Source organism: Trifolium pratense, linkage group LG7 (genome assembly GCF_020283565.1).
Source record: "Trifolium pratense cultivar HEN17-A07 linkage group LG7, ARS_RC_1.1, whole genome shotgun sequence".
NCBI classification, from domain to species: domain Eukaryota; kingdom Viridiplantae; phylum Streptophyta; class Magnoliopsida; order Fabales; family Fabaceae; genus Trifolium; species Trifolium pratense.
The window spans coordinates 24,768,359-24,784,225 of NC_060065.1; the positions used below are offsets into that span (position 1 = coordinate 24,768,359).

A 15,867-nucleotide genomic window follows, 5' to 3' on the forward strand; every position below is an offset into this window, starting at 1 on the left:
CGTTTACAACTTCTCACTTAATCACTACCCAATGACACTTCTACCTAGGAACTCCTAGATATGAGACCCCGTCCTAATTCCCACCTTAACAACACAGACAGCGTTGTTATTCAATTCAACGATTACAAACGGTGGAGACACACTCCTAAGAAACTAGGATTCACTCTTGCTTAAAAGCTTGCGAGCAAACCACACAACACAATAGAACAATCTCCGTACTTCAAAGCTTAGGAGAAGTTCACACTTACAACTCAATAACACTCAGGTCCTAAGCTTGCATCAATGAGACACAAGAAAGACTCACAATTAACACTCTAAAATCCCTAAAAACACACGCTTTGTAAGACACGATTTTAGATGCTTGAAACCATATGCTTGCCTTCGTATTTATAGTAGTAGAACGACTTGGGCTTCAAGACAAAATTAGGGCTTCTAGAATTGCGGCAGCAGTGATATATTTCTGAAAATAATAGTTATATTTTTGAAACGCAAAAATATATTTTCCAAAAATATAATTCCTTTGGAAAATAAAACTAGGGTTTCGGCTGCCTCCTGAAACACATTAAACACGTGCGCCTTCCTCTGTAAGAAACCTTGAAACAATTCTTTAATCAAATCTTCAAAAGATTGAGTAGAAAATAATAACTGCTAGCTGGCGCGCGCAGATACAGAGACATGTGTTGTTCCAAAGTGTACCAACATTTGTCACAACACTTGGGGTCAGCACATATGTCTCAACACTTGGCTAAAATATGTTTTTGCAAAATGTAGCCAACATACAAAAACCCAACAATCTCCCCCTTTGGCAAATTTTGGCTAAAACAATATTAGACCAGTATATAGAGAGATACAATATTACCTTTCCTTTGAGTCAACATGATCACACAACTAGGAAAGAAAGTAACACACAATAAAGCTACTTCCAAGATAGTCAGAGGCAATGCAACAGCGGAATAAAACACAACTAGCCTCATGGAACAACACAAGGGAGAAATAAACTCCCATAGTAGATGCTAAGAAGTAGGAGAAATAAACCCCTAATAGTTTAAAGCGCATTCCTTCAACATAAGAACATCAGGAAAAATAAATTCCCATAAACATCTGAGAAAAATAAATTCTCAGTCATAGTGGATAGTGGACTCATTAGTCAGGTGCCATATCACTTGGCACAACACTTGTCATCAAACATTTTCAGGCGATCAAGAGTTAATATCACTCACACTCCCCTTGAATTCATGCATACAAACATCAGATAGAGAAAGAATATTCATTACTCCCCCTCAACACATGCATATTACTCACACTCCCCCTCAATACGAGCATACAAACATTAGCACAGAAACAGTCACCAGATGTGAGAACATCTGTCCACACACTTGTCACACACACACACACTACTCCCCCTTTTTAGCCACAATTTTGACAAACACTATGCATAGGAAATCATAGGGTAGTAGACAAGAGAATATCAGTGTGCACATATTACAGACCATAATGCACACACATGTGCCATAAATCCAGGGCCTTGCCCATAAAAGGAACAAAAGAGAAATACCAAAAGTACATCAGAAAAATATAAGAAAACATCAGAAATCAGATAGAAGAACTTTCATCAAAGTCCTCCATCACATCCTCAGTGTCATCATCAGAGCCACTAGTTTCTTCACCTTCTTGTCCATCAGGCTCACCCTCAGCAGTCTCAGCAGCTTCCTCAGCCTTGAGGGCCGCAATCACACGATCTATTTTCAGTTTCCTGGCCTCAAGAGCTCTGCTTGCTTCAGTCAGATCTGCAATCATCTGCTTCCTAGAGAGTACATCAGCCTGGACAGATGTGCCAACACCTGCTGCAACATTTGTCCCATCCAGCAGCCTCTGCTCAATAACCAACACCCCTTTCCTTTTACAAGGAACATCAGTGCTTCTCAGAATATCTGGGTGTTGCTCAAGGATGATGTTACATAACAGAGTGGGAAGAGCAACTAGCTTCTCAACAGCATATGTCAGGGCATGGCTTAAGGTTTCTTGAAAGAAATATGACCCATAATCAAATTTTGCTTTTGTACCCACATCATAGTAGATTCAGAATGTTGATCAGGTTCAGGTTCAGTTTGATCATCATCTAGTGTTGAGACAGGTGTAATGACATCTGTCTCTTCAGCTGGATCTGCACTTGTATCACTATCATCAACAACAACATTAATTGATTCCATCATAGTTCTTGTTCTGGAGTTAAAAACTCTGTAGGCTCTGCTGTTGGTTGAGTAACCTAAAAATATCCCCTCATCACTTTTGGGGTCCAATTTTCTCCTAGGTTCTCTATCTGCCAAAATGTAACATTTTGACCCAAACACATGGAAATATTTCACAGTAGGCTTCCTATTCTTCCATAGTTCATACAGTGTTGTAGCAGTACCTTTTCTTAATGTTACTCTATTGTGAATGTAACATGCTGTATTCATGGCTTCAGCCCAGAACTTGTAAGGAACATTTTTGGCATGCAACATCACTCTAGCAGATTCTTGTAAGGTTCTGTTCTTTCTTTCAACCACACCATTTAGTTGAGGTGTAATTAGTGAAGAAAATTCATGAGCTATTCCTTCAGCAGCACAAAAATCAGCAAATTTAGAGTTTTCAAACTCCTTACCATGGTCACTTCTGATTCTTACAATACTACAATCTTTCTCCTTTTGAAGTTGTAAGTAAAGATTTTTGAATTCTTCAAAAGTCTCAGATTTTTCCCTAATAAAATTGACCCAAGTATATCTAGAGAAGTCATCAACAACAACAAGAACATATTTCTTACCTCCAAGACTCTCAACTTGTATGGGCCCCATCAGATCCATATGTAGTAACTCAAGAACTCTAGAAGTGGACAAGTGTTGCAACTTCTGGTGCGACACTTTGGTTTGCTTCCCAATCTGACATTCACCACAGATGTTGCCTTCCTGTATCTGTAAACTTGGTAGTCCTCTGATAGCTTCTTCAGATATGACTCTCTTCATGCTCTTCAGGTTAAAGTGTCCTAATTTTTGATGCCACAGCTTAACCTCTTCATTTTTAGTTAAGAGACATGTAGATACATTAGCTTCTTCAAGAGGGATCCACAGGTAGCAGTTGTCCTTTGATCTAACACCCCTCATAAGGATGTCTCCTCCGTTATTGCTGACAAGACATTCATTTTTTGTAAAGTTGACTTTCATGCCTTGATCACATAGTTGGCTTATACTGATTAGATTGGCAGTTAGCCCTTTTACAAGGAGAACATTTTCAAGTTTTGGTAGATCATGGTCAATCAGTCTTCCAATACCTTTAATTTCCCCCTTTGCTCCATCTCCAAATGTCACAAAACTTGTGGCATAGGATTTTACCCCCTTCAAATACTTTTCAATACCAGTCATGTGTCTGGAACAACCACTATCAAAGTACCAATCTTCTTTTGATGAGACTCTGAGAGACGTATGGGCAATCAAACTTTTCCCACTGCTTTCAGCTGTATACTCCTTGACATTGGTTGTATCATCCTTTTGCTTCCATTCCATCCTTGTTTTAGTAATGGATGGATCAGACTCTTGAGGAATTTCACTTGGATACCCATACAATTTGTAGCAGTAGGGCCTTATGTGCCCCTTTCTTCCACAGTGATGACATCTCCATGAGTGGTACCTGCTTCTGGGTCTAGGTATAAATCTAGGTCTCTGCCATCTTTGCTGATGTGGTGCCACATGTGGTAACACTTGTCTCTGCTGTCTAGGAGCCAGGTGTGGCGACATTCTGTCATGCATTTTTGGAGAAGGTTGTTTACTTATCTCAGGCATATATTTCCCTTCTTTGTTGTAATCCATAATCCTATTAACATTTTTGTATTCATACCCAATGCCTGTTTTGGATCTACTAGGAGTAGGCAATGTTTCTAGGATTTCATCTAGATCACTTCCTTTGAATAGCCTAAGAACATGCTTCTTTAAGTTCTCAAGATGAGAGTTTAATTCAGTTACCTCTTCATTCAGATGGACTATCTCTGTCAGTTGTTTGATCTTGTCTGCTTCTAAGTTGATGATAGTTGCCTTCTGTTCCTCGATGATCTTTAAACTTTCTTCCCATTTAGCACTAAATTCAGAGATTCTTGACAGATTTGCAGTTCTCTCAGTTTGCAACTTAGCAATTGTTTCTTTTTGCTCTTCAGAGACTCTGCAGACTTCTTCACTCTTCAGACACAGTTTTTTATATGACTCAGCAAGTTCATCAAAGGTCAGTTATTCCTCACATGATTCAGTGTCAGATGTACATACACTTGTCAATGCATGTATAGCCTTTGCAGTATCAGCTTCTCCTTCAGAGTCTTCATCTGACCAAGTTACACTTAACCCCTTCTTCTATTTTTTCAGGAAGGTTCCACATTCACTTCTAATGTGACCACACCCCTCACATTCATGGCATTGAACACCTTTATTTGGAGCTGATTTCTCATCTGTTACAGGTTTTCTGAAATTCCTGTAAGTGTTGCGACCAGTGTCAGCTGCACCTGTCTTAGAGCGTTTGTCCATTCTCTTTAGCACCTTATTAAATTGTTTTCCCAAAAGAACCATTGCATCAGAGATGCTGTTTTCAGACTCTGTGTCACTCTGTTGATCTTCTTCCTCAGCATTTGAGACAAAAGCAATGCTTTTGTTTTTCTTATCCATCTTTTCATTTGTAGCTACCTCATAGGTTTGTAATGAACCAACCAGTTCATCCAGCTTCATATCTGTGATATCCTTTGCTTCTTCTATAGCTGTGACTTTCATGTCAAACTTCTTAGGTAAAGACCTAAGCATTTTCCTTACCAGCTTTTCTTCAGGTATCTTTTCACCCAAGGCATCAAATTGATTATCATAATCAAGTATGGTCATGTGAAAATCCTGAATAGTTTCATCATCATTCATCCTTAGATTCTCAAATTTAGTGGTTAGGAGTTGTAGCTTTGACAACTTCACTTTAGAGGTACCTTCATGAACAGTCTCAAGAATTGTCCAAGCTTCCTTAGCAGAGACACACTTTTTGATGAGTCTGAATATGTGCTTGTCAACACCATTATATAGTGCATATAATGCTTTTGAGTTTGCAAGAGCAAGCTCATCCTCTTCTTTGGACCATTCTTTAGCAGATTTCAACTCAAGAGTTGGTTTACCATCTTTGTCCATCTTCACAGGTGGAGTCCACCCTCTCAGAACTGCCTTCCATGTTTTGCTATCAATTTGTTTTAGGAAGGCCATCATGCGGGACTACAAATAGTCATAGTTTGAAGCACCAACCAGAATAGGTGGTCTGGTAACAAACCCTCCTTCTTTGTCCATCCTTGCCAGAAAAAGTTTCCCTGGAGCTCACCCTAAAATTCAGAACAGGGTGCCCGCTCTGATACCAATTGAAATTCCTGGCACACAGTGGACAGGTGTTGATCAAGGTGTATCAACACTTGTCTGTTGTAGACAGATGTTGTTACCGGTGCGCCAACACTTGTCTATAAACAGAGTACTTAACATAAAACAATAAAAACAATAAAGTAAATAACACACAAGAGTTGTTAACCCAGTTCAGCCTAAAGCCTACTCTGGGGGATACCAATCCAGGAATGAAGTCCACTATCAGCAGTATTACTTCGAAGCTAAACTCACCCGTTTACAACTTCTCATTTAATCACTACCCAATGACACTTCTACCTAGGAACTCCTAGATATGAGACCCCGTCCCAATTCCCACCTTAACAACACAGACAGCGTTGTTATTCAATTCAACGATTACAAACGGTGGAGACACACTCCTAAGAAACTAGGATTCACTCTTGCTTAAAAGCTTGCGAGCAAACCACACAACACAATAGAACAATCTCCGTACTTCAAAGCTTAGGAGAAGTTCACACTTACAACTCAATAACACTCAGGTCCTAAGCTTGCATCAATGAGACACAAGAAAGGCTCACAATTAACACTCTAAAATCCCTAAAAACACACGCTTTGTAAGACACGATTTTAGATGCTTGAAACCATATGCTTGCCTTCGTATTTATAGTAGTAGAACGACTTGGGCTTCAAGACAAAATTAGGGCTAGAATTGCGGCAGCAGTGATATATTTCTGAAAATAATAGTTATATTTTTGAAACGCAAAAATATATTTTCCAAAAATATAATTCCTTTGGAAAATAAAACTAGGGTTTCGGCTGCCTCCTGAAACACATTAAACACGTGCGCCTTCCTCTGTAAGAAACCTTGAAACAATTCTTCAATCAAATCTTCAAAAGATTGAGTAGAAAATAATAACCGCTAGCTGGCGCGCACAGATACAGAGACAGGTGTTGTTCCAAAGTGTACCAACATTTGTCACAACACTTGGGGTCAGCACATATGTCTCAACACTTGGCTAAAATATGTTTTTGCAAAATGTAGCCAACATACAAAAACCCAACACAGGCCATCTCACATTCGATGCAAGACTGTAAACATGTATCATTACCATTTTTTTAGGGTGTGTTTGGTAAGTCCAATAAACTAGCTTATAGCTTATTGGACTAGCTTATAAGCTTGTTTGAAAAAAATAAAAGTGTTTGGTAAAACGCTTTTCTCACGAGCTTATAGCTTTTTTTGAGATGTTATTTTTTATAAAATAAAAAGCTACCCACTGAAAAAAAAACTACCCACTACATATAAATATCCCCGTTTATGTCTTTTTATATTTATCAATCATTTAAAAAGCTAATTTTACCAAACACTTTAATTTCAATCAACTAGTTTTTCAGCTATCAGCTATAAGCTAGCTTTTCAGCTATCTAGCTTTTCAGCTATCAGCTAGCTTATAGCTTATAGTTTAATTTTACCAAACAGAACCTTAATCTATGTACCCTTAACGTATCATATCCTAAACTTGTTAATGAATGACTTATCATCGTATCATATATTAGTATAATTGTGTCTGGCGAGTGGATGACAATTGCATTGGGTTAGGTGTTGTGAAACTATTATAGTTCATAATTCTTACTATTATAGCATTCAAAAATCATCTTGATGCTGAAACAATCGTTTATTCTTTAGGACTGCAGGTTTGACCTCATTTCCTGATTACCTGGTGCTACACATGCGAAGATTTGTTATGGAGGCAGGATGAGTACCCAAAAAACTTGGTATGCTGTCTTAATTTTCCTATTTATGAAACAGTGTACTATTTTTCTAAATAGTTTTCTGATCTATTTATGCTATCAAATCGAGATACAAATCATAAACCACAAGACCTTTTTTTTTTTGAATCGTGAATCAAATCTTATTATGAAATAGTAAGATACATTTTGCCAATAAAATTATGCCATTTTCGTAAAAAAAAAATAAAAAAAATCAAGTGCATAACAAAATTTTAAGCAGATATATCATATATGAACCTCAAAAAGTTAAAAACATTCAAGTTTCCAGCTTATATCAAATGACAAAAGAAAAGTGGTTGGTTATACAAAGCCGGCAAACAAAAGTAATTGACATAGTTTCTTAGATTATCGCTTAGAATAAATTTTTATATTACTTATTATTATTATTATTATTATTATTATTATTATTATTTGTTTCCTAATTTCCTTATTTATATAGAATTATTTACCTATCTCTATAAATATGATCAGTATTTAGTCTTTGTTTCAAGTTACTAATAAAGTATGTATTATCAAGTTATCATCAATAATATTCAATCTCTTATTATTTCTTTTTTCCTTTTATCTAAAACTCAAAACTTCAACAGTTGCTAAGCATTTTTTCCATTTTTCAGATGTGTATATTGATGTTCCTGATATCATAGATATCAGTCATATACGCAGCAAAGGTCGCCAGGATGGTGAAGAGCTATTACCTGATGGGGGTATGTAAGAAGTTTTCTGACAATAGGTAAAACAGAACATATATATATATATATATATATGATAAACTTTCCGCATAAGAGTAAGATGTATTTCCCAATCAACTGAAACTGGAGCATTATTTAACATGAAAATATTGAGATAAACCAGACTGAGCTCCTTACTAAAGGGTAATGGAAATGAAGTCAAAACTGAATGTTATGAACAACTTTTTGATTGTTCATAACTTGAAGAGATAATTGCTAAAAACTACTAACAAACTACACTAAGCTAAAATAACTAAATTCATTCATTCATTTTTGCTTGATTATTATATTCATCTAATACCATTATATATAGACTAGAATTTGACATATTCTCTAGCATCTCATCCTAAAGAGATATCTAGAACATTCTAGATAATGAGTGACTCACTAATAAAGAGGAAGGATCTAGAATCCATGAGTAACTACAATTTGGGCCTATTTTATTCTCCGGGCCTGTATTCATTACATTCCATTGGTCTTACAGAATCACCTTGTCCTCAAGGTGTAATCTAACAAAATCCACAATGTAGTGCAGCGTAGAATTTAATCAAAACCCAAAGAAAATTCAAATTGTGTTGAGTGGACTTATTCACAAATTCTTGCTCAAAATGCAATTCTTCTTAGCAGCATGGGCCAAATGTGAAAGTGCACCTTGGGCCAAGTATGGAGACAAGCCCATTAAATCATTAGAGGATTTTAATGACTTCAATTCCCAATTTACCCTTACTTTATTGCATCCTCTCCCTTTCACGTGCATTGCAGCAACTGTGATGAGTGCATTCATCGGCGTTTTTGAGCTCCATGGCACCCTCGGCGAACCAGAAGCGGCGCCTCTCACCGGAAACAAAATAGTTGCCGAAAATAGGAAGCTGGAAACCCACAATTTTCCTCTATCCCATGGCACCCACAACAGAGAGAAAATGCAACGATTGACGCAAGAATTTTCCGTCGGACTAAACTTGTCACCGCCGGGATCAAAATTGAAGGTGCTCCCAACACGAAAACCGAAGGAGCTTTCAAAATTGCTGACGAAAAGCTTGTGATTCAGTACTTGTCGTTTTGTCACGCCGGAATGAGTGTTGTCGTTGTTTGTCACGACAGTGAAACGGTATGGTAGAAGTAAAGGCCGAGTGGGAAAGATTGGACGGTGCTTCGCCGGAACCAAACTCTTTGAAACATCGCCAAAGGACTTGATGGTGAAAGAGGTAACACAATTTGAATCATACCGTGGCGGAGGAATTGATGGAGTTAATCGGTGATTAACTTCTTCTTGGTCCTTCACTGTGACGTCATCCTCACTCGATCTCTCGTCAGTTTCAGGTGTTGAGAAATCTGCAGTGAAATTTTGTATGAGCTGTGACGAAGCCACATCGTTGAAATCCTCTATAATAGCAACGTGTTGTTCGCCAACGACTTCAGACACAGGAGCGGAATCAGAAAGGATTGAGAGATCTGGGACAAGTTTCTTCGCAGCGTCGATCTCAATGGTGACGTGATTGGAATTGTATGGAAGAATTTGGGAAGTTGCCGGAGGTTTGTATGGATGAGTGCATATTTCGAGTGGTGATGGCGTGAAAACGGTGGGGGTGACTGTGGATGTGGAAATGGAAGGTGAAACAAAGGTTTGTGGGTTTACAGGTTGGTTGTTAAAGTGGGTGGTGGTGTTGTAGGTGAAATTGTGATGGTTGAAGGGGGTTGATTTGGGTGGTGGAAATGGATCATGGAAGTGTTGATTAAAGTTGTGATTAAACATAGTTGTGGAAGCGATGAAAGGTGGTTGTTGGTAAGTGAAATTGGGAGGCATGAGGCTGTTGTTGAGTGCTGAAATCTCAGAGGCGAAATTGGAAATGGAATGGAGGCAAGCTCTCTGGGAATGGAGAAGTTGTTGGGTAGCATAATCAATGTGACGAATAAGGTAGTGAGGGGAGTTATTGGCAATGGAATTTGGGTATGTAGGTGGTGGTGATATATCGGTGTTGATGGATGGTGGGTTTTGATATGCCTGTGGTTTCAACAAAGTATGAACACTAATGATTGTTGGGTCATGGTGGTGAAACGGATTATGGTAGAGAGAAGTCATGGTAATGAGAAAAAACTCTCAATGAAAGCACCAATTGTTATGAACAACTTTTTGATTGTTCATAACTTGAAGAGATAATTGCTAAAAACTACTAACAAACTACACTAAGCTAAAATAACTAAATTCATTCATTCATTTTTGCTTGATTATTATATTCATCTAATACCATTATATATAGACTAGAATTTGGCATATTCTCTAGCATCTCATCCTAAAGAGATATCTAGAACATTCTAGATAATGAGTGACTCACTAATAAAGAGGAAGGATCTAGAATCCATGAGTAACTACAATTTGGGCCTATTTTATTCTCCGGGCCTATATTCATTACACTGAAGTAGAAAATGATAAACGTAAACCTACCAGAGAAAGAATCCTGTGCTCCTCACCCTGACTTTCCCAACTCAATATTCCCCTCAATTCTAGCCTGCATCCCATCGAATTCCACCTCTCCAATATATAGAAATGATTCTCTGTCTCTCTCCACTCAACAAATGTCACCTGTTCAATTCTTTGATGTCCCCTCTCCTAATTTTTCCCCTGTCACGCGGGACTATCAGTTTCTAATAGAGAAAAAAACTGTGATTTGTTTCATAGAAACCAAAATGCAACTTGTGTCTCTAATCTGTGGCATTGCCCACATTTACCTTTCTTTTTATGTATAATAAGTTCCCACCACAGCGCCAAGTTTTTATAAATTTGTCGACTTACAATGGTAATATCATTTTCTATTGCTTATGATTTACAAATTATGACTGGAGTGCCAACATAGTTGGATTGCTTGCACTATGCCATTGCATATCATTTTGAAATTTATCCTACATTGGTAATATCTTTAGTCCATCTAACAATCTTTTAAATACTCTTGTCTCTTTTATTCCTGTTTGCACTGAGCTTGCACTGATCGCTATCTCCCATGAAGGAATTGAATTTTTAAATGAATTATTGCGATAAATCCGTTCATGCAAAATAACCTTATATATTGAACTGACAGATTTCTCTTTTCATCAAGTTTGCAACTGTTATTGTCATGTAAATTTGTGCCTCTTTCAACTAAATAATGTAATTATCATTTAACTGGACTATTTATATGAAGATCTTTGAATCTCTTGGCATTTGTTATCTGTGACCGGCAGTGCCAAACGAGGAAGACTCGAATAAACCTTTAGCCAATGAAGAAATCATCTCTCAACTTGTTTCCATGGGCTTAATCATCTCCATTGTCAGAAAGCTGCTGTAAATACATCAAATGTTGGAGTTGAAGAAGCAATGACTTGGTTACTATCTCACATGGATGATCCAGGTATCTGAAAATCTGAAATAGGGTTCACTTATTATGTAAAAGCAAACTTGTTTGCAAGGTACATTTTAATGCACGACGTACATAATGCTGGATTAATTTGTTTTACATAGATATTGACATTCCTATTTATGGCTCTGAAGCATTGACAATTCTTGACCAATCAAAAGTTGATACTCTACTTTCGTTTGGGTTTCAAGAAAATATTGCTCGAAAGGCGCTTAAGGCATCAGTAATTTTCTCGTTTTATATATTCTGTTTCTCCTTTGTAGCGGTAGGGGTGTTTGTTTCTAGATGTAAAATCATATGTTCCTTGAAATGGTATTCTATAAAAATAGAAATGAATGTGGTAAAATTTGGTGGGGGTTTATTACTCTTACCGCCAACATTAAAAGAAAATGTGGGGAAATCAATGGTAAGTAACATTCCGGGAATCAACCGTACACGGGAATAATTTTTAAAAATTTGAACAAAAAACAGGAATGTTGCATTCCCTTCCTCAATTTCCCGGAAGTAATATTACATAGCTGGAAACAGACACAGCCTAAGATTAGGTTTTGAATAAATTGTGAAGGAAGGTTTTTTATGGTCTAAATGGAAATTATTGTTTTGTAGGGTGGTGACATTGAGAAAGCAACAGATTGGATATTTAACAATCCTGAGGCATCAGTCGATCTCCAGTATGGATACTGTCACATCAGACACTGCATCCATTTCCGGTGATGTTGGCCTGCCTGATGGAGGAGGGAGTAAGTTGCTTCTAATTCTTCTGGTGTACCTTTCTGTTCATTATATTGATCTTTAATCAGAAAAAAGATCACATTTATCAATTATCACATCATTTAAAATCTACTTCCCCCTTTCACTGCACAACTGAAAATTTGTGCCTGTTGGAGAACAAGCACACACACTTTGTGTTATTGAAGAAGAGGAAGGAGATTTAGGAGAAAGAAAAGAGATTTTATTGATTAGTGAATATTGTGGAAGTTTACAAGAGATGATTCTACACTTTATTCTAACTCCTACTTATAGAAAACAAAAGATAGGTGGTAACTTGATAGACAAGTAACCAACTAACCAACTACTAACTAACAAGTTAGTTACAACCAACTAACTTGAAATGAAACTAACTTCTAAACTAGGTTTGAACAATTATAAAACAACATGCTCCCTTAATTTTCAAACCTATACAACAAGCTCAACATCATGATCTAAGTTGGAACACACCAAGTGAATTCCTTAAGTTCAAAAATCTGTCAATCTTCAAACTCTTGGTCATAATATCTGCAACTTGTGAACCAGTAGCACAATGAATTACTTCTAAGCTACCTTGATTCACCTGCTCCCTCAAGAAGTGAAATCTGGCTTCTATATGTTTGCTTCTTCCATGCAGCACTGGATTTTTAGCTAAGTTTATTGCAGATTGATTGTCAATTTGCAGGGTAATTGGCTTCTTCACATTGATCTTCAATTCCTTAAGCACTGAGTTAATCCATAGGGCTTGACATGCTGCATAAGAACCAGCAATATATTCTGCTTCACACGAGGAAAGTGCAACTATTGGTTGCTTCCTTGAACACCAAGCAACTGAAGCATTCAAATACTTGAAGAAATAGCCAGTGGTACTCCTTCTATCCACTTTATCACCACACCAATCAGCATCTGAATAGCAAATTATCTCTGATTTTGCATTCACTGCTGACTTTGGAAAGAGAATTCCAAAATCTAGTGTGCCAGCTATGTACCTCAATATTCTCATAGCAGCTTTCATATGAGATTGTCTAGGATCCTCTATAAATCTGCTAATCAAGCCAACTGCAAAGCATATGTCTGGCCTGCTATTGCACAGATATCTCAATGAACCAACAATCTGTTTGAACATTGTAGGATCCACTGCATCTTCACTTTCATTCTTTTCCAGCTTATGATTTGTCTCCATTGGAGTTATAGCATAGGTACAATCAGACATATTGAATCTCTTCAAAATCTCACCAGCATACTTTCTTTGATGTAGCATTAATCCTTTTGAAGTTTTCAAAAATTCGATTCCTAAGAAGTATGAAATTTCTCCCAAATCTGTCATTTCAAATTCAGTCATCATGACAGTTTTGAACTTCTCAATCTTAGCTATGTCACTCCCAGTTACTAAGAGATCATCAACATACAAACATATAAGAATGATGCTTGAAGTTGACTTTTGTACATAAACTCCATATTTTGACTTGCATTTGCTGAAACCTTGTTTCACAAGGAATCCATCAATTCTTTTGTTCCAGGCTCTTGGAGTTTGCTTGAAACCATATAGGGCTTTCTTCAACCTGTATACCATGTTTTCTTTACCTTTTATCACAAAACCAGGAGGTTGAGTCACAAAAACTACTTTTCCTAATGGTCCATTTAGAAAAGCAGATTTGACATCTAGATGGTACATAGGCCAATCTCTTGCATTTGCTATAGCTACTACCAGCCTTACAGTCTCAATTCTAGCAACAGGTGAGTAAACCTCTGAGTAATCCAGCCCTTCTCTTTGCAGAAAACCTCTTGCAACCAATCTTGCTTTGTGCTTTGCTATGGAGCCATCTGGGTTGAGCTTCAATTTGAACACCCATTTTACTGCTATTGCTTTCTTGCCTGATGGTAACTTGACTATCTCCCATGTCTGATTCTTCTCAATGGCACATAGTTCTTCCTCCATAGCTTGCTTCCATTTCATGTTATTCAGAGCTTCAATATGATTAACAGGTTCTGCTCCTGCTAGCAGTGCAAAGTGTACTAGATCACCATCTTCATTTACCTCATTATCATTTACCACATCACAATCTTGTAATCTATCTGGCTGGAGTTTTTCTTGCCCATGATGATCTGGCTCTGGTTCCAACTTCTGAAGCTTCAGCATCTGCTGCTCCTGAAGCTTCAGCATCTGCTGCTTCTGATGCTTCATCATCAGTTAAGCTTATCACTGGCTTGCTTGTACTGCTGCCAGATATCCAATCCCAGCTCTTTGCTTCATCAACAATGACATCTCTACTGTATATCATTTTCTTTGTTGTTGGATTGTACAGTTTGTAAGCTCCAGTTACATGATAGCCTACTAGAATCATTGATTCACTTCTATCATCCAGCTTAGTGCTCCTTGCTTCTGGTACATGCTTGTAGCATAATGCACCAAAAACTCTAAAGTGACTTACACTTGGCTTCTTGCCACTCCATACTTCTTCTGGTACTTTGTCTTTGAGTTTCTTTGTAGGGCATCTGTTTAACACATACACTGCAGTACTTATAGCTTCACCCCAAAATGACTTAGGCAGATTTCTATGCTTCACCATGCATCTAGCCATGTCAAGTATTGTTCCATTCCTTCTCTCAGACAAACCATTGTGCTGAGGTGTGTATGGAGCTGTGACTTCATGTTCAATGCCATTCTCTTCACAAAATGACTCAAACCTCCTTGAAGTATACTCACCTCCTCCATCAATTCTGAGAATCTTAATTCTCTTGCTGCATTGATTCTCTACCAAAGCCTTGAATCTTTTGAACACCTCAAATGCCTCATCTTTTGACTGTATCAAGTAAACCCACATTTTTCTGCTGAATTCATCCACAAATGTTAAGAAGTACCTGTTTCCACCAAGTGATTTCACATCAAATGGTCCACACACATCTGAGTGTACAACTTCCAAAACATTTGCAGATCTTAATGGTAAAGATTTTTTGAAAACGTTCCTAGTTTGCTTGCCTGCTAAGCAACCCTCACAAATCTTATCTTGCATTTGAATTTTGGGCAGTCCTGCTACCATTTCCTTACTTGCTAACTGGTTCAGATATTTAAAATTCAAATGGCCAAATCTCAAGTGCCACAACCAATTTTGTTTATCTTCTGACACAACTTTCATGCATTCTACTGTAGCATTGTTGATCACAGTTTTGAAAGTTCTATTCTTAGCCAAAGGTGACCTCAAAACTAACATGTTTGCAGGATCATAGAGTTCAAAGTTTTCATTCTTTATACTAACTGAGAAGCCTTTCTCTATTAATTGACCAACACTAAGCAAGTTACAATCCATACCTGGTACAAACAAGATATTTTCAACTATGACAGAACTACCATTCTTTCTCTTGATTACCATGTTCCCAGTGCCTTCTGCTTGTATGGACTTACCATCTGCTAGTTTCACTTTGCTTTTCTTTGTGTCATCAAATTTGATCAGCCAGTCTTTATGACCAGTCATATGATTGGAACACCATGTGTCCAAGAACCATGCTCCACTAGCAATTTTATCTTCTGACATAGCAGCCATGAAGGTTACAACACCTTTACCTTCATCTGAGTTTTCTTCCACCAAGTTTGCTTCATCATCACTGTCTTCTGCCTTCTTTGATCTGGCAATTGTAACATTGAATGTGACTTTTATCCTTTTTTCTTTGGATTTGAATTTGATGTTCCTCCTCCTTTCTTGAAGGATTCAGATTTTTCATCAAATTTCTGCTGGTTTTGTGAAGCATTCTTGGACTTATTCTTTCCTTTGTAGCTGTTGATATTTAATATTAGGGTAAATGATCATTTACCCCCCTGCAAAATAAGAAAATTTTCGT

General features: G+C 37.4%; 1 pseudogene; it reads left to right on the plus strand.

The window, feature by feature from the left end:
• LOC123897381 overlaps positions 1 to 15,867 on the plus strand; it is a 31,863-nt pseudogene that overhangs the window by 7,716 nt on the left and 8,280 nt on the right.